At 47.8% G+C, this 19,723-nt stretch overlaps 3 non-coding genes across 3 annotated transcripts; 1 reads left to right on the forward strand and 2 right to left on the reverse strand.

The window, feature by feature from the left end:
- Nucleotides 1-10,559: 10,559 nt before the first annotated feature.
- Nucleotides 10,560-10,723, reverse strand: LOC136377663 (U1 spliceosomal RNA). Its single transcript, XR_010746342.1, has one exon. It is a non-coding gene; the product is annotated as a U1 spliceosomal RNA (small nuclear RNA).
- A 2,669-nt stretch (nucleotides 10,724-13,392) lies between these two features.
- TRNAY-GUA (transfer RNA tyrosine (anticodon GUA)) lies at nucleotides 13,393-13,482 on the forward strand. Its single transcript is given in 2 exon segments — nucleotides 13,393-13,429; nucleotides 13,447-13,482. It is a non-coding gene; the product is annotated as a tRNA-Tyr (tRNA).
- A 5,382-nt stretch (nucleotides 13,483-18,864) lies between these two features.
- LOC136377664 (U1 spliceosomal RNA) lies at nucleotides 18,865-19,028 on the reverse strand. The gene has a single exon (XR_010746343.1). It is a non-coding gene; the product is annotated as a U1 spliceosomal RNA (small nuclear RNA).
- Between the last annotated feature and the right edge of the window lie 695 nt (nucleotides 19,029-19,723).

Consider the following 19,723-nt stretch of genomic DNA (forward strand, 5'->3'; position numbering starts at 1 on the left):
TTGGACGAGAGCTACAAGTATAGAATTGTGACTACAATACCAGTGCCATGCGGACTTTTCCTGGATGTAGACTTTTCCTGGACTCCTGCTCCTTGTGACAGCTCCTAACAGACTGAACTGGGGTTGGGTTGCATTTGCAGGGATTTGGAATGGTGTTGGTGCCAACTTGGACTTAAAAAACATGTTAAGGACACTACTCTTTTATGGATTCTTGCTGTATTGGCCAAGAGTTTGCTTACAGGCTTTAATCACTGTTAAAAAAAAATAGAAGACTGGATAAAGAAGATGTGCCACATATATACTATGGTATACTACTAAGCCATAAGAAATAATAATATCAGATCATTTACAACAAAATGGTGGGATCTTAATAACATGATGGAGTGAAATAAGTAAATTAGAAAAAACCAAGTACTGCATGATTCCAAAAGATGCATATAGACTGAAGATAAAAGGATGGAGAAAATATTTCACGCAAATGGAAATGAAAAAAAAAAGCTGGAGTAGCAATACTTATATCAGACAAAATGGACTTTAAAACAAAGAATAACGTTAGAGATAAAGAAGGTCACTACAGCCTGACCAGGTGGTTGCGCAGTGGATAGAGTGTCGGACTGGGATGCGGAAGGACCCAGGTTCGAGACCCCGAGGTCACCGGCATGAGCACGGGCTCATCTGGCTTGAGCAAAATGCTCACCAGCTTGGACCCAAGGTCGCTGGCTCCAGCAAGGGGTTGCTCGGTCTGCTGAAGGCCCGCGGAAAAGGCACGTGTGAGAAAGCAATCAATGAACAACTAAGAAGTCGCAACGCGCAATGAAAGACTGAGAATTGATGCTTCTCATCTCTCTCTCCGTTCCCATCTGTCTGTCCCTGTCTATCTCTGCCTATGGAAAAAAAAAAAAAGTCACTACATAATGATAAAGGGAGCAATCCAAAAGGAAGATATAACCGTTATAAATATCTACGTACCTAATATAGGGGCACTTAAATATATAAAGCATGGCTTTTCAGCATTTGCCATATTTCACCTTTAATCTATATACAGACAGCTAATATTTACTTATGGTGTTTCCACTATAAAGACTGCTGTCTAGCCTGACCTGTGGTGGCGCAGTGAATAAAACGTCGACCTGGAAATGCTGAAGTCGCCGGTTTGAAACCGTGGGCTTGCCTGGTCAAGGCACATATGGGAGTTGATGCTTCCAGCTCCTCCCCCACTTCTCTCTCTGTGTCTCTCCTCTCTCTCTCTCTCTCTCTCTCTCTGTCTCTCCCTCTCCTCTCTCAAATGAATAAAAAAAATAAAAGAAAAGAAAAGAAGAAAAAAAAAGAAAACAACTGAAAAAAAAATACTGCTGTCTTAGGGACAAATACTGATGAACTATTTCAGCAGTTCCTTCATCTTCAAAGATTTGTACGTCAACAAATACCTCCATGTTTTATAGGACATACTCGATCTCACTCCATGCTCCCTGGAGCTTTAGCACAAGGGAATGCCCCCCCCCCTTTTTTCTGTCTTTTGTTTTTGTTTTTTTCTGAAGTTGGAAACGGGGAGGCAGTCAGACAGACTTCAGCATGCACCCGACTGGGATCCACCTGGCACGCCTACGAGAGGGGGGATGCTCTGCCCCTCTGGGGTGTTGCTCTGTTGCAACCAGAGCTATTCTAGGGCCTGAAGCAGAGGCCATGGGGCCATCCTTAGCGCCCGGGCCGGCTTTGCTTCGGTGGAGCCTTTGCTGCAGGGGGGAAGAGAGAGACAGAGAGGAAGGAGATGGGGAGGGGTGGAGAGGCAGATGGGCGCTTCTTCTGTGTGCTCTGGCCGGGAATCGAACCCGGGAATCCTGCACGCCAGGCCGACGCTTTACCACTGAACAAACCGGCCAGGGCCTAGGAATGCCCTTCTTGATCGAGCCCCTCGAAGATCTCTGTTGTGGGTGTTGATAGTCCTATTTTCTGCTGCTTTTTTAAATATATAGTGTTTTCTTTATTCCTTCTACCTGAATGCCCCACACATATTTCAGGCTGGGACCTACTCCTAATTTAGAGCTCTCTTTCCCCTTTTGCCAACTTCTATTATGAATCTACCTTTGCCACCCACCTTAGTGTACCCCAAGCTTCTCTTTACCATGCTACAGTTGCAGAGCTTCAGGGAAAAGCAACCTGGTCTCTTCTCTCCAGGCAGAGGAGAACAGAAACTCCATCTTCACACATGCTGCAGATGGCTTTTCCAGTCTACCTGAATCATTACCAGCTAGAAGCAGCGGTCATTGAAACTTGGACGTGAGCTGCAAAGTATGGAATTGTGACTACAATTCCAGTGCCATGCGGATTTTTTCTGGATGTAGGCTTTTCCTGGACTCCTGCTCCTTGTGACAGCTCCCAACAGACTGAACTGGGGTTGGGTTGCTTTTGCAGGGATTTGGAATGGTGTTGGTGCCAACTTGGACTTGGGAAACATGTTAAGGACACTACTCTTTTATGGATTCTTGCTTTACTGGCCAAGAGTTTGCTTAAAGGCTTTAATCACTGTAAAAAAAAAAAAATAGAAGACTGGATAAAGAAGATGTGGCACATATACACTATGCTATACTACTCAGCCATAAGAAATGATAATATCAGATCATTTACAACAAAATGGTGGGATCTTAATAACATGATGGAGTGAAATAAGTAAATTAGAAAAAACCAAGAACTGCATGATTCCAAAAGATGCATATAGACTGAAGTTAAAAGGATGGAGAAAATATTTCACGCAAATGGAAACGAAAAAAAAGCTGGGGTAGCAATACTTATATCAGACAAAATGGACTTTACAACAAAGACTACATTTAGAGATAAAGAAGGTCACTACATAATGATAAAGGGAGCAATCCAAAAGGAAGATATAACCGTTATAAATATGTATGCACCTAATATAGGAGCACCTAAATATATAAAGCATGGCTTTTCAGCATTTGCCATATTTCACCTTTAATCTATATACAGACAGCTAATATTTACTTATGGTGTTTCCACTATAAAGACTGCTGTCTTAGGGACAAATGCTGATGAACTATTTTAGCAGTTCCTCAAAGATTTGTACGTCAAGATAGACCTCCATGTTTTATAGGACATACTCGAGCTCACTCCATGCTCCCTGGAGCTTTAGCACAAGGGAATGCCCCCTTTTTTTTCTGTCTTTTTTTTTTTTTTGTATTTTTCTGAAGTTGGAATCGGGGAGGCAGTCAGACTGACTCCCGCATGCGCCTGACCGGGATCCACCTGGCACGCCTACCAGGTGGGGATGCTCTGCCCCTCTGGGGTGTTGCTTTGTTGCAACCAGAGCTATTCTAAGGCCTGAAGCAGAGGCCATGGGGCCATCCTTAGCGCCCGGGCTGGCTTTGCTCCTGTGGAGCCTTTGCTGTGGGGTGGGGGGGGGGGGGAAAGAGAGACAGAGAGGAAGGAGAGGGGGAGTGGTGGAGAGGCAGATGGGCGCTTCTTCTGTGTGCTCTGGCCGGGAATCGAACCTGGGAATCCTGCACGCCAGGCCGACGCTCTACCACTGAACCAACCGGCAAGGGCCTAGGAATGCCCAAAAGAAAATTATTTGGAGCAACCATGACAGATCGAGCAATTCTGTCTCATACTATTCATCACCAGAACGCTGCAGCCCTGTGTAAACAGTTTCAACTTTCTCGGGAAGCAGCACGGCAGTTTGGGATATCCTGTCCAAGGGGTCCTATACTACAATCTGTCTTTTTATTTGCAGTTAACCCTCAATGATTCCTACCAGGACAACTTTGGCAAATGGATGTTACTCATATACCTTGTTTTGGCAAACAGTCCTATGTCCACGTTACAGTGGATACATATTCTGGATTTATAGTAACCTCTGTCAGAATAGGAAAGGCTGCTAAGCATGTTATAGCTCATTGTCTGTATGCATTGTTCTATTATTGGATTTCGTAAACTGGTTAAACTGACAATGCTCCTACATATGGAGCAAAAGCATTTACTGTATTTTGTCATTCTTACAATCTTTAAAGTTAAGGTATTATTAAAGTGTACCCAGCAAATATTTTTTTTTAAATAAATTTTTATTAATGGTAATGGGATGACATTAATAAATCAGGGTACATATATTCAAAGAAAACATGTCTAGGTTATTTTGTCATTAAATTATGTTGCATACCCTTCGCCCAAAGTCAGATTGTCCTTCGCCACCCTCTATCTAGTTCTCTGTGCCCCTCCCCCTCCCCCTAACTCTCCCCCTGTCCTCCCTCCCCCCACCCCTGGTAACCACCACACTCTTGTCCATGTCTCTTAGTCTCATTTTTATGTTCCACCAATGTATGGAATCATGTAGTTCTTGTTTTTTTCTGATTTACTTATTTCACTCCTTATAATGTTATCAAGATCCCACCATTTTGCTGTAAATGATCTGATGTCATCGTTTCTTATGGCTGAGTAGTATTCCATAGTGTATATGTGCCACATCTTCTTTATCCAGTCTTCTATTGAAGGGCTTTTTGGTTGTTTCCATGTCTTGGCCACTGTGAACAGTGCTGCAATGAACATGGGGCTACATGTGTCTTCACGTATCAATGTTTCTGAGGTTTTGGGGTATATACCCAGTAGAGGGATTGCTGGGTCATAAGGTAGTTCTATTTTCAGTTTTTTGAGGAACCACCATACTTTCCTCCATAATGGTTGTACTACTTTACAGTCCCACCAACAGTGAATGAGGGTTCCTTTTTCTCCACAGCCTCTCCAACATTTGCTATTACCCGTCTTGTTGATCATAGCTAATCTAACAGGGGTGAGGTGGTATCTCATTGTAGTTTTGATTTGCATTTCCCTAATAACTACTGAAGCTGAGCATTTTTTCATATATCTGTTGGCCATTTGTATCTCTTCCTGGGAGAAGTGTCTATTCATGTCCTCTTCCCATTTTTTTTATTGGATTGTTAGTTTGTTTGTTTGTTGTTGAGTTTTATGAGTTCTTTGTAAATTTTGGAAATTAGGCCCTTATCTGAGCTGTTGTTTGAAAATATCATTTCCCATTTAGTTGGCTGTCTGTTTATTTTTATATCAGTTTCTCTTGCTGAGCAAAAACTTTTTATTCTGATGTAGTCCCATTCATTTATCTTTGCCTTCACTTCTCTTGCCATTGGAGTCAAGTTCATAAAATGTTCTTTAAAACCCAGGTCCATGAGTTTAGTACCTATGTCTTCTTCTATGTACTTTATTGTTTCAGGTCTTATATTTAGGTCTTTGATCCATTTTGAATTAATTTTAGTACACGGGGACAGGCTGTAGTCGAGTTTCATTCTTTTGCATGTGTACCCAGCAAATATTTTAAGGTCAATTTAAAAATATTTAAATGGGGGTAGTCATATCCTGGAACTCCTACGGGTCTACCATATCATGCTTTTTACTTAAAATTTTTTTAAATTTCTTTTGAATGCTGATGAACAAGAGACGCCAAATATTTTTCTCCTGCAAACTACTACCTTCTTTTATTTGATCCAGCTAATAACACTGTTTTGTCTTTCTCCAAATAGCTCCAGATTGAAAAGATTTATATAGGCAGATGGGGATCCTCAAACCCCTCAGCGAGATCTTCTGAGCAATGGCTTTTAAGATACCAAGAGGCAGAGGAAGCCCAATAGAGATCAGGGGAACTACCAGCTTTTAGGATACGCCCTTACAGGCCCCCATGCCCCAAAGGGGTCTCATAGAAAGCCATCTGGGTCCTGCTTCAATAGTGGAAAGGAAGGTCATTGAGCTAAAGCTTGCCAGACTTACATGCCTCTGCTGTGAGGAAACAGGAACACTGGAAGGTAGGCTTCCCCCTTGCTCCTCTAAGGGAGGGTTCAGTCTCTTCCAGCCCTGCTCCAGAAACCTATGACCTAACCTTGCCCAGAATGCTGGGGCTTGCCACGGAAGGCTGAAGGTGCCCAGGGCCGTCGGCCCCATCTACGACACTGTGGACGAGCCTAGGGTATTTCTTCCAAGAAGCAGGTAAACTGATCTCATTTGCACAAGGGCCACTTAACTATGTCTTGCCTGAATAGTCAGGTTTTTTATTCTGCCCTCGAAGATCTCTGTTGTGGGTGTTGATAGTCCTATTTTCTGCTGCTTTGTTTAATATATAGTGTTTCCTTTATTCCTCCTACCTCAATGCCCCACTCATATTTCAGGCTGGGACCTACTCCTAATTTAGAGCTCTCTTTCCCCCTTTTGCCAACTTCTATTATGAATCTACCTTTGCCACCCAGCTTAGTGTATCCCAAGCTTCTCTTGACCATGCTACAGTCGCAGAGCTCCAGGGAAAAGCAACCTGGTCTCATCTCTCCAGGCAGAGGAGAACAGAAGTTCCATCTCCACACATGCTGCAGATGGCTTTTCCAGTTTACCTGAATCATTACCAGGTAGAAGCAGAGATCAGTGGGACTTGGACATGAGCTGCAAAGTATAGAATGGTGACAACAATTCCAGTGCCATGTGGACTTTTCCTGGACTCCTGCTCTTTGTGACAGCTCCTAACAGACTGAACTGAGGTTGGGTTGCAATTTTCAGGGATTTGTCATGGTGTTGGGGCCAACTTGGACTTGGTGTACATGTTAAGGACACTGCTCTTTTATGGATTTTTGCTGTATTGGCCAAGAGTTTGCTTAAAGGCCTTAATCACTGTAAAAAAAAAAAAAAAAAAAGAAGACTAGATAAAGAATATGTGGCACATATACACCATGGTATACTATTCAGCCATAAGAAATGATGACATCGGATCACTTACAACAAAATGGTTGGATCTTGAAAACTTTATACGGAGTGAAATAAGTAAATCAGGGAAAAAACCTGAACTGTAGGATTCCATACATTGGTGGGACATAAAAACGAGACTAAGAGACATGGACAAGAGTGTGGTGGTTACGGGGGGCGGGGGGAGGGAAGGAGGGAGAGGGCTGGGGGAGGAGTGGCACAAAGAAAACTAGATAGAAGGTGACGGAGGACAATCTGACTTTGGGTGATGGGTATGCAACAGTACTGAATGACAAGATAAGCTGGACATGTTTTCTTTGAATATATGTACCCTGATTTATTGATGTCACCCCATTAAAATAAAAATTTATTTATAAAAAAAAAAGACTTGCTAATTTGGTTAGTGCATTGTAAGTTGTATTCAAAGTTAGAAGTGAAATAGTAATTCAAGTATTAGGATTAATTAAAGCTATATGTTATACTTGTGTTTCTGTGCTGAAAATTGTCTTGTTTGTGTGTAAAGATATGCTCAATACTGTAAAACAAAGAATTAAGCAGAATAAAGCAGGGCCCTGATAAGTCATTTCAAGAATTTGTCTCAAGCTGCTTCAGGCAGTTAGCTGCTTGTCAGGCCATATTCTGCAAGGGGGCCCTAAGGAAAGTGGGAATTTGGTTCCTCTGATGACCTAAAATAGACTTAATACAAAAGACTTTTAGATAAAGAAGCTAATGCAACTGTTACTGCTAAGCAACATTCCTGTTCTTCCTGGCCCACTTCTGCAGTGGTCACTATGCTGTAAGGCTTAGGGCAAAGTCCCTAACAAAGTTCTAAGTTGTTTTTTTGTTTTTGTTTCTTTGTTGTTGTTGTTTTTTACAGTGGGAAGATACTGAGGGTCATTTGGCCTCTGATGAAGGAAAACATTTATCTTTATGAATGAGGAGCGATGTTTTAAATTACAGTCTAAACTTTCTGACAAGGAGGTTGGAAATAGTACTAACCCTTTCAAAACTGACCAAGATAATTAGCCTCTGCCCCCTCTACTAATGCATCTGTAGATTCAGTACCTATTGTTGTACCTGAAAAACAAGCTAAGGGACCTATTCTTATACCTCTTAATAAAAAGAATAATGCAGGCTAGAGAAGAAAGGGATTTAAAATTCATAAGTCCAGCATTAGAAGCTTTTTCTGTCACATCCACTCCATTTGGACCTAATCCACAATTCCCTCAAGGAGGTTTTTATACTCAGTATGACCAAATCCCTGTCAAAACTCTTAAAGAGTTAAAAACGGCTTGCTCCCAGTATAGAACTAACCCTCCTTATACACAGGGACTGCTATCCTCCTTTACGGACTCTGAATGTTTGATCCCCCAAAATTTAGAGATGTTAGCTCAGAGGCCATGAGGATTCAGAATCAGACTGTAAAGGTTGAAAAGCCAAAGAAATGAAATTACAAAGAGACCAAACAGAAAGAGGAATAGTAACTCCTTGTTGATGAGCACGCCATTTCCATGTTTTCAAAGGTAAAGCAGCCTTTCCTTGTGGCTGTTCTTTCAAAAGCGGAAGTTACAAATTTATGATTTTAGGAGGATCAGGCTTGTAGTCAAGCTAATCGAAATGATAATGCTAACCTTCCTGTCAATATTACACAGATGAACTTTTTAGACAGGGACAGTTTGCTAATTTAGAACAGCAATGTAGGCAAAATATAGGGGTGAGGATTTGCTCTTATCTCCACCGATACAGGAGACCAGTAGATACCTTCCAGAAAATTGAAGCCTTGGCATGAGTCGGAAATAGAAGAAAAGGAGTTTTGACATCTTTGAGCCGTCAGAAAAAGAAATAAAGAGGCTAAGCCTAGAACCAAAGGTTATTAGAGAAATAAAGATGAAGGCGACTACAACACAAAAAGCTGAACTGCCTACTTAGGGGCAACTAAAGAAACTTACCCAGGAGACAAAAATGTTTTAATTAGGAACAAGACTTCAAAAACATCTTTGAGCCTGACCAGGCGGTGGCGCAGTGGATAGAGCGTCGGAATGGGATGCAGAGGACCCAGGTTCCAGACCCCAAGGTCGCCAGCTTGAGCGCGGGCTCATCTGGTTTGAGCAAAAATACTCACCAGCTTGGACCCAACGTCGCTGACTCGAGTAAGGGGTTACTCGGTGTGCTGAAGGCCCGCCTCGCGGTCAAGGCACATATGAGAAAGCAATCAATGAACAACTAAGTTGTCGCAATGCGCAACGAAAAACTAATGATTGATGCTTCTCATCTCTCCGTTTCTGTCTGTTCCTGTCTATCCCTCTCTCATCTGTCTGTCCCTGTCTATCCCTTTCTGACTCTCTCTCTCTGTAAAAAACAAAACGAAACAAAACAAAATACAAACAAACAAACAAAAGAAACTAATAAAAAAAATACTGGTCAGTTTGTTGATTGAAATTTACTTGTTCTTTATTTTAAATATTGTATTTGTTCCCGGTTTGTTTTTTTTTTTTTTCCTTCTCTCCTTTTTTTTTTTTTTTTTTTAATTTTTTTTTAAATTTTTATTTATTTATTCATTTTTTAGAGAGGAGAGGGAGAGACAGAGAGAGAGAAGGGGGGGAGGAGCTGGAAGCATCAACTCCCACATGTGCCCCGACCAGGCAAGCCCAGGGTTTTGAACCGGCGACCTCAGCATTTCCAGGTCAAAGTTTTATCCACTGCGCCACCACAGGTCAGGCTTTTTTTTTTTTTTTTTTTTTTTACACTTTGAAATGAGGTACGTGCAGTGTGCATAGGGCTTTGTTCATAGTTTTTTTTATAGTCCGGCCCTCCAACGGTCTGAGGGACAGTGAACTGGCCCCCCCCCCCTGTGTAAAAAGTTTGGGGACCCCTGCCTTAGTCGATCATTGATTGCTTTCTCATATGTGCCTTGACCGTGGGCCTTCAGCAGACGGGAGTAACCGTTGCTCCAGCCAGCGACCTTGGGTCTAGGCTGGTGAGCTTTTTGCTCAAGCCAGATGAGCCCGCGCTCAAGCTGGGAACCTCGGGGTCTGGAATCTGGGTCCTTCCACATCCCAGTCCGAGGCTCTATCCACTGCGCCACCGCCTGGTCAGGCTATACCACACTTTTTGAAAAGGCTGTAGCTCTGCCTGACCTGTGGTGGCGCATTGGATGAAGCGTGGACCTGGAAATCTGAGGTCGTGGGCTGAAAACCACGGGCTAGCCGGGTCAAGTCACATAAGACAAGCAATGAGCAGCTAAAATGCAACAACTATGAGTTGGAACTTCTCACTCCCCGTGACCCTCCGACTTTTTCTCCTCTCCCTGTAAAAATCCATAAATAACGTTTTTAAAAACAAAACAACTAACTTTCTAGTTTGACGTCGCCCAACCCTTTTGTTTCGCTTGCCGGAGGAGATAGATATTTGAGAAAAAGACCCTGCTAGGCTAGGGGAAACCGCTTGAAGTATTCTTGTAGTAAGGAACGTACATCACGATCCTGTATCATGTCTCGCCCCGAAACAGAACACTCAAGTCATCAAAGATCTCACCTGACTTCTGTGGCCGGGCATAGACCAGAAGACCGACAGAGTTAAAAGACAGTGCTTTAGAAGTCTAGTGTCAAAAGCTTAAGCACAGGTCGAGCGAGAGTCCTCAAACCCACGGTAAAAAAATGGGAACAGCCGCCAACCTGCCCGCCTGGGGCGAGCTGAGTGTTTTACCAGAGTAGGTCTGGCAGACCACGAAACACTAATAAAGAAAAAAAACAAAACAAAGCCGGGAAGCAGGACACGCCTGAATGAACAATCCGTTCTAACTTTCTAAACACATATGTCAGGGGAGAGCGCGAACGCAGTCCCCCACTACCACAAATTATGCAGTCGAGTTTCCCACATTTGGGGAAATCGCAGGGGTCAGCACATCCGGAGTGCAATGGATAAGCCTCGCCCTGGGAAAACCACCTTCGTGATCATGGTATCTCCCCTGCCAGGTAAGTATGAGTTGCTCTTGCCGCCTCCACCCGAACCACCACGCTCGCTTCGCTCCTCACGCACGGTCACTTTCCTCCAGCCGCCTCCGCATCCTCGCCGCCTCTGGGGACCTTCGCACAACCTCGCCCGGCGCCAAAACAACCTCGGGGGAGATCGCATCTCCGAGCGGGGATATAGAGGCCCCGGCCGCGTAGGACCGGCAGTCTCTGCGTCCCTGCTCATCTGCATACGCCACGCCCCCATTGTGACGTTTCGGACGCCACGTCTTCCATTCGGATTCCGCTCGCGGTTCCCGTGGTCCAGCGGCTTATGGTCCCACCGAGGGTGTGTGGGTCAGGGCTCGGGCTTGGTCTCGTCTTCCGGTCATCCCATTTTTGTCCTCGCCTGCTCGAATTCATCCTCAACTGATCGAAAACTCAGAGGAAAGGCCTTTTGTGCAGTGTTATGTCGCTTAATAGATCCTGGTAATGTTTAATTCATGGGGTCTTTCTGAGTCCGAGTGACACAACGCGCTACAGAATATGTGATAGCCTAACCTAGTAACGCGGAACGAAAACCCAGGATTCTTTTGCAGAAAGAAAACCATGTTAAAGCGCTGAGCGGTCTCCTTCAACCGCAGCCAGGCAGGGGTCTCCCGGTAGTCCCCAGTCAGTGGTCAGCGCCAGGCGCCCTTCGGCCTTCTCCGCTCGTACTGCCCCAGCATGCACACAGGGTGGCCCCAGAGTGCCCCCTGGTCTTTTCTGACTTGGACTCTGTCAAAGATGAACACAGCAGACAGTACTGAAAGTGGTGAAACAGATTTTATTCAGTAGCTAATGACCTGGAGTGGGAAAAGCTGAGCTCCGTTCCGATTTGTGCAGAGGTGATTTGGGCATTTTAAAGGGAGAACGGGGAGGAGGGCGCTCAGTATAGTCAGAGGAGTGAAAAACTACAAAGGGTTGGTCAGTATAAAGGCAGTTAGAAACCAGCTGCATTTGTTGGCAGGCAGTGACTGAAGTTAGGGTGCCACCCTCCCTGAGACTGGGAGACAGGCTCTATCCTTCCCGAATACACTTCAAAGGAATGTAAATGCTCTAGGAAAGGGAGGCGAGGTGCTGAACTTTCTCAGCCAGGCATTTAATGGGGGTGGGGGCGGGAGGTCGGGAGGTCATTCCCAGGGACAGGACCTGGTGCTGCTGGGAGCCATGCTAGAATTCCGGCCAGGTGTCTTGGTGCAGGAAACGGTATGGACGGGTTCTTACACACTGAGAGTTCTGCGGTTCTCAACGTCTGGATATTCTGTTTTGTGATCAAACCAAGATGACTGCGCCTCCCCCTGGGTGAGCCCTGGCCCCTTCGTCTATATTCTGATCTCCTCCTTCATGACATTGAGAGTTTCTTCATTCAACAATTGTTTATCGAGTGCATACCCCGTGCCAGACACTGTTCAGGAATTTGGGGACAAGAAGCCCTCTTGGTGCTCACATTTTACTTAAAGAAGAAGAAGTGGGGTGGGAGCAAACTGGCAAATGGACACAATAGGTAAATGAATCAGTATGTTAGGTATTGAGAGATATGGGGGAAAGAGCAGGGGAGGGAATCGGGAGTTGCAGTAAGGGGCAGGTGGCTGTGTTAAACGGGCTGGTCAGGAGAGGCCACGTTGATAGGCTGCCTGCCATGTGAGCAAAAACCCGAGGGAGGTGAGGGAGTTGGTCACCGGGATGTCTGGAGGAAGAGCATCCTTGTCACAAAGATCAGCAGGAGCCAAAGCCCAGGTAGCACTGCTTGGAGAATAGCACGGAGGCCTTGTGTTCAGAGCAAAATTAAAAAGTTGTACAGAATTAGGTCAGAAAGATGACTGGGTGGGGGCAAGGTCATGAGGGCCTTGTAGACCATTGTAAGGCCTTCAATCTGAGCGAACCGGAAGGTTAGAGCACAGGAAGGGCTTGAGCTCAATCCCCACCCTCCACCCACTCCCACCCCCACCCCCCCAAAATTCACTATGGCTGCAAGGGTGGCAAGGACCGCAGCAGGGACATCAATCAGGAGACTTGCATGATACGGGCAACACGATGTTGGCTTCGATGATGGCAGAATATGACACACCAAATATGCATTTTTGTAAAAGGCGAAAGATTTATGCGATCTGAAGAGAAACCAGAGTATAAATATGCATTTTTGGCACAAGGATAATTTTGAACTAAAGGCACTTTAAACACCAGCAGGTGGCTAGGCATTCGCAGCCGCATGCTCGGTGCCGGTGCCGGTGGCTCCTCCTCCTCCCCTCCGGGAGGCCTGCCCCCACCCGCCCCACGCAGCCGTTTGGCCAATGCCCCTCCCCTCCCCTCCCCTCCCCTCCCCTCCCTTCCCCTTCCCCTTCCCCACCCCACCCTACCGTCAGCAAGAGAGGAGCACAGGGAAGGGAAATGAGGCAACAGGTGAGAGCCCGGGCTCAGAGATCCTGAAAATCGTATTCGCGGGGCCGGGCCAACGCCTAGTCCCGGGAACAGGCACGTGCTGAGGATTCGCTCCACCACCACCCCCTCCTCCGGGAAGGGAGTGGCCGCGGCGGCGTAGGCCCCGCTCTCTTCAAAGGGGCTCCCGGCCAACCCAAGGCATATTATCCTTCGGGCGCTCCAGTGTCTTGGCGTCTGTCATCTCAAGAAAAAGTAATGATCCAGTCCAGGAAGCGTGCGCCCTTCGATAGCTCAGCTGGTAGAGCGGAGGACTGTAGGCTACGTCTGTGCGGACATCCTTAGGTCGCTGGTTCGATTCCGGCTCGAAGGAGGTGCCTGACGTTTTTGCCCTCATGAAAGGCACCGCCGCCTAGCGCCTAGGTCCGCCCTAGGCCGCTGGCCTGTGCGTTCTGACTTTAGCTCGGGGTTTTTAAGGCTAAATTGCCAGGTCCTGAAGGGGAGGATCCTGAGGCCCACCCAGAAAGCACCCAGGAATTAAGGGGGCTGGCCTTTCACCAAGAAGGAGCCGGCTTCGCCTTGCGGACAAAGCCGGGTAGGTGAGAGAGTGGTCCTTGCTGTCTCCCCTCCTGAGGGGAGGAAACTCCAGAAATTCGATGTACAGTTGGAGCGCACCCCAGAAAGGACGGGCAGTGGAACCGCAATGGGAGGGAGGGGTGGCTCTCAGAAGCCTCGAGTGCCCTGCCCTGACCCCTGAGGCCACAGGCACTTTTTCTGTTCCGGTTCTGCCTCTCAGACTCGAAACTGCGTTTCCTTCCCCACACGCCTTCCTCTCCTGGCGAGCTGCTCCCGACGCTCCCGACGCTCCCTCCTCGCTCCCCCCCAACCCCCCCCCCTCCCCCGCCCCTGCAGTCTCAGCCTCCCTTCCCTGCTGTCCTGTACGGCTGTTACGAGGAGCTGAGCCCGAGGCTCTGGTCTGTCTTCCAGGGTCCGGGAGGCCGTACCGTTGCGGCCTGACAGGGGACCCTCAGGGAGAGTCTATTGATCTGCTTTTACAGAGAGCTCCCAGCCTCGAATGGCACCATCTGTGGAGACCAGTAGGCTGGGACCAAAGACAGACCCTTAGACCTTCTTTGGCTATGGCCCCTGAGGGATGTGGGGGGGTGGGACCTTTGGGAACCTAGCTTTGGTTTCTCGGGGGAAGACCGGGAGGAGTCAGTGGATTTGGGTGACTGACTAGCACGCGCGAGTGTGGGCCCCCAGCACGGCCCGACACGGCCGACTCTTCCTGTCTGGGGTGTAACTGGCAGTAGCAGGGGGCCTCCGAGGCACTGCCACCCATCCTCAAAGGCGCAGAGGTGCCTGCCTGCCGTCCAGTCAGAGGGTGGCAACACACTTCTGTGGGCCTTTGGCTGGGTGAGTGAGCGGGCTCGGGTGGTGGCCCACACCAGGTGGGATCTGAAACGTTTGTAAAATACATGGAGCTGGGGCAAGGAGTCCAACCCGGACGCCACCGGTGTTTTCTACCTCTCTGCCCTGGACTCCAGTTCCTCTCCAGGAAATCACAGAACCTTGACCTACCTCAGGAAGCAGCCGCCCCTGACAAAGGCACCCCCTTGAGTGGGCAGAGGAGGGGAGCTGAGCCCCCAGGCTGGCCATAAGTGCTTGGTTGGTATCTATCTGCCTCACGCAGCCCTGGAAGTGGTCTCCCGGCCTGACCCGATGCTTTCCTTTCTCCCATCACTTCCCAGTCCGCCTCACTGGGCCAAAGAGGCTAGGTCACTGTGGGCAGGAAGGTGGAGGGGCAGGCACATCAGTACGGGGGCGAGGGGGCGTGGGGGGGGGGGAGGAGGGGAGGCCAGGCTCTTAGGTGGGGAGAATAGGTTCATGCCAAGAACACAAAGAGCCAGTTTGAAAGGGTTCCCACTGGCCAAATCAAGTTGATGATAATAACAGATTATAATCCATTGAATAAGATAGGTACAGGGCCTAAAAGCAAATGGCACACCAGTATCAATAAACACTAAGCAGCGGGTCTCGGTCTCTAACCACTGTTGTCCCGCAAACGAATCCAGGAGGACTCCTCTTTGGAAGCCTGTCTAGCCTCACTTCTTTGGGTTGTCATTTTCTGATGGGGGCTCCCATGTACATGCAAAAATCTGCATGCTGTTCTCCGGTTAACCTGTTTTATGTCCTTTTAATTCTCAGGACCTGTTGGAGACCCTAAAAGGGCAAAAGTAAAGTTTTGACTCTGCTACAGTTTGAACCAGGGTGAAACAGTAGATGAACAGAGGGACACGTGGGAACAATAAGGCACCGTATTTCCCCATGTATAAGATGCATCCTTTGCCTGACTGGGCGGTGGCGCAGTGGATAGAGCGTCGGACTGGGATGCGGAAGACCCAGTATCGAGACCCTGAGGTCGCCAGCTTGAGCGCGGGCTCATCTGGTTTGAGCAAGGCTCACCAGCTTGGACCCAAGGTCGCTGGCTCGAGCAAGGGGTGGGCCCCCAGCACGGCCCGACACGGTCTGCTGAAGGCCCACGGTCAAGGCACATATGAGAAAGCAATCAATGAACAATTAAAGTGTTGCAACGCGCAATGAAAAACTAATGATTGATGCTTCTCATCTCTCCGTCCCTGTCTGTCTATCCCTCTCTCTGACTCTCTCTCTGACTCTGTTAAAAAAAAAAAAAAAAGATGCATCCTTTTTCGAAAAATTTGGTGTCTAAAAAGTGCGTGCGTCTTATACAGCGGTTGTAGTTTTTCCTTTTTTCTTTTTTTTTTCATTTTTCCGAAGCTGGAAACGGGGAGGGAGTCAGACAGACTCCCGCATGCGCCCGACCGGGATCCACCCGGCACGCCCACCAGGGGGCGATGCTCTGCCCCTCTGGGGCGTCGCTCTGTTGCGTCCAGAGCCATTCTAGCGCCTGAGGCAGAGGCCACGGAGCCATCCCCAGCGCCCGGGCCATCTTTGCTCCAATGGAGCCTCGTTGCGGGAGGGGAAGAGAGAGGCAGAGAGGAAGGAGAGGGGGAGGGGTTGAGAAGCGAATGGGCGCCTCTCCTGTGTGCCCTGGCCCGGAATCGAACCCGGGACTCCTGCACGCCAGGCCGACGCTCTACCGCTGAGCCAACCGGCCAGGGCAGTTTTTCCTTTTTAACTCGCATTTCCCGCTTTTTCGCGCGGATGATGAGTTGTGTGAATTTTATGACGAATAAAACTTGAGTTCAGCCTGATCAGGCGGTGGCACAGTGGATAGAGCATCGGACTGGGACGCGGAGGACCCGGGTCCGAAACCCCGAGGTTGCCAGCTTGAGCGTGGGCTCATCTGGTTTGAGCAGGGCTCACCAGCTTGAGCCCAAGGTCGCTGGCTGGAGCAAGGGGTTACTCTGTCTGCTGTAGCCCCCCACCCTGGGTCAAGGCACGTATGAGAAAGCAATCAATGAACAACTAAGGTGCCCCAAGGAAGACTTGATGCTGCTCACCTCTCTCTCTCTCTTCCTGTCTGTCTGTCCCGCTCTCTGTCTCTGTCACATACAAAAAATAAAATAAAATAAAATAAAAAAAACACACAAAAAAACTTGAGTTCATTAACTTTATTTAAAATTTAATTGAATTGAATTTTATTTTTTCACAGAGACAAAGAGAGAGTCAGAGAGAGGGATAGATGGGGACAAACAGACAGTTGTGGTACTTTAGTTGTTCATTGATTGCTTTCTCGTCATATGTGCCTTGACCGTGGGGCTACAGCAGACCGAGTGGGTTAACCCCTTGCTCAAGCCAGCGACCTTGGGTCCAAGCTAGTGAGCTTTTTGCTCAAACCAGATGAGCCCGCGCTCAAACTGGTGACCTCGGAGTCTTGAACCTGGATCCTCCACATCCCAGTCCGACGCTCTATCCACTGCGCCACCGCCTGGTCAGGTGAGTTCAATAACTCTATTTAATACATGGTTTTTTCCCAAATTTCGGGCCCAAAATTTATGTGCGTCTTATACATGGGGAAATACGGTACTTACCCTTGACCTGCCTTTTTCTGGTGTCTGTACAGAAAGGCCACATTCCCCTAAAGTGAGAAGGGGGTTGAAGGAGGCTAGGCTGGAAGCTAATGGTGTGGACTAGGGGATCCTCTCCCTGGGCTCAGGGACCGTCTTTTATAGTTCTCACTGAGGGGTTCAAGCAAATGGTATTCAGGGACATTACTGATTAAGCTGACCAGGAAGTGTTTTCAATTCTGTAATTTCTCATAGGAGAGACACAGTATTATTAATCTGATCTGGACTCAGAGGTAGAACCTGGGAACCTGCTGGAAACATTTTTTTCTTTTTAAGCCTGAGATCAAGAAATTAAATCCAATCAGTACATTAAAAGCCTATGATAGCCAGCTGTCAACAAAATTGTCAAGGATCCTTAGCCTTGTGGAGTTTACATTCCAGTGAGTAAAGTTAGAGAGAAGGCTAAAATTGTATATAGTATGTTAAATCAGTGTTTCTCAAGCTTTAATGTGTGCACAGCAGCGAGTTTCAACCGGTATGCCATGGCACACTCACTGGTTTGCCACAAGAATTTTATAAACGTGCAATACCTATTTACTCAGTGACGCCTGACCTCTTTTCCCTTAGATTGTCAAATAAGATGGTGATGACAGCTCTGACCAGATAGCTCAGCTGGTTAGCGCATTGTCCAGAAGCACTGGAGGTTACCGGTTCAATCCTTCCCTGGTCAGGGCACATACGGTAGGAGCAGGTCGATGTTCCTGTCTCTCACCCTGCCCCTTCCTGTCTCTTTGCTAAAAGAAACTGTGGAAGAAGAAGAAAATGACAAGGCCTTGCAGTGTGAATGAATCAAAATTATACCCATTTTGGCGCTCTCCCTTGGGGGAGTACGCCAATGCCTTTCCCTTGTCCCTTCTCGTCTCCTCTTCTTCCCCTAGGCATGTATTCCTTGCCCCTCCAAGGGGCCCCGAAAGAGATTTGCAACCAACCAGGGGAGCAGCGGCACCTTGTCCTGGGCTAACCCGCTGAACCTGTCTCCAACCAAGGTCCCCTTTTCCTCTTTTTTCCTGTAGGGCCAATAAATTCTCCCCTTATTAATGTTTAAAAAAAAAATTTTTTTTTAAAAAAAAAATTTTTTTTCTACCCATCCCTCCTCCCCGCCCCGCCCCGCCCCCTCCTCCGCCCCGCCCCCTCCTCCGCCCCGCCTCCTCCTCCGCCCCGCCCCCTCCTCCGCCCCGCCCCCTCCTCGGTCTGCTCGACAGAAAAAATATTCTTGGGTGTGCCGCGCAACGAAAACGGCTATTGTACAGAGTCATCTGGGCCTGGCGGAATCTTGCTAAAATGGACGTAGATAAAAACGAAGTGGTGTGGTTACTCAAGGGCGCGGGTGGGAAGAGGGGTGTCAAGAAGAACAAACTATACGGTGACGGAAAATGCTTTGACCTTGGATGATGGACTCTATGCACACAACACGGCCTAAAGCTGAAATGTTACAGAGGAATGCTCACGTGAAAGCTATGTTTTACTAACTGGTCAAATACTACCCCACTAATTTCATCACTCAGAAAGGAAGAAATCATACCACGTAAATAGATCTTACCAGCAGCTTTAAAAACAGACAAAAAAATAACGTAGAGCCAAGTCAACTGGGATAAGGGGGTGCAACTACGCAGAAAACAAGAACTTCAAGAACCCGCGGTTCCCTCTAAACTTGCAAAGACCTAGATAACAAGACGCAACCTTTCATTTGGATACGCAAGACTCAGGGGAGAGCGCGAACGCAGTCCCCCACTACCACAAATTATGCAGTCGAGTTTCCCACATTTGGGGAAATCGCAGGGGTCAGCACATCCGGAGTGCAATGGATAAGCCTCGCCCTGGGAAAACCACCTTCGTGATCATGGTATCTCCCCTGCCAGGTAAGTATGAGTTCCTCTTGCCGCCTCCACCCGAACCACCACGCTCGCTTCGCTCCTCACGCACGGTCACTTTCCTCCAGCCGCCTCCGCACCTTCGCTGCCTCGGGGACCCTGGTCGCAACCTCGCCCGGCGCCGAAACAACCTGGGGGGGCGTTTGGATCTCGGGATGTGGGACCTGGAGGCGCGGGCCGCGTGGGACCGGCCATCTCTGCGTCCCTGCTCATCTGCATACACCCCGCCCTCATCGTGACCTCAAAATGACGTCACGTCAGAGACAGATCACCTCTGTGATCCGGGGCTGCGACACGCAGCAGAGTGTCAATTAAACTTAAATACCAAGATCAGAGTTCCGCGGCCAGTGCAACGTGAAACCCTTGTAATCCTCATTCATGATCTTGCAATAGTGAAAGGAAAACTTGAACAGAATATCAGGGCAAGGCGTAGCCGTGTGGGCCGGGGAAGGGTGTTGCAAGTCTTTGAGAATCAAACATTTCCGTCGGGGATAGGGGTGGGGGTGGGAGTGGGGGTTAGGTCGCCTCTTTCAGGCCGCCCGAGTTTATCCCTTTCTCTCCCATACGGGAAGAATCTTTCTTGAGATCAAGTGGAGGTTAAAGGTGCGGAATTCCTCCCCAGATATGAGCAAAATGATTGAAACATGGTGTGTTCCTGAGTGGTCAGTGCAATGGAGCAAAGCAAGGCAAG

Source organism: Saccopteryx leptura, chromosome 6, assembly GCF_036850995.1.
Source record: "Saccopteryx leptura isolate mSacLep1 chromosome 6, mSacLep1_pri_phased_curated, whole genome shotgun sequence".
Lineage (NCBI taxonomy): Eukaryota > Metazoa > Chordata > Mammalia > Chiroptera > Emballonuridae > Saccopteryx > Saccopteryx leptura.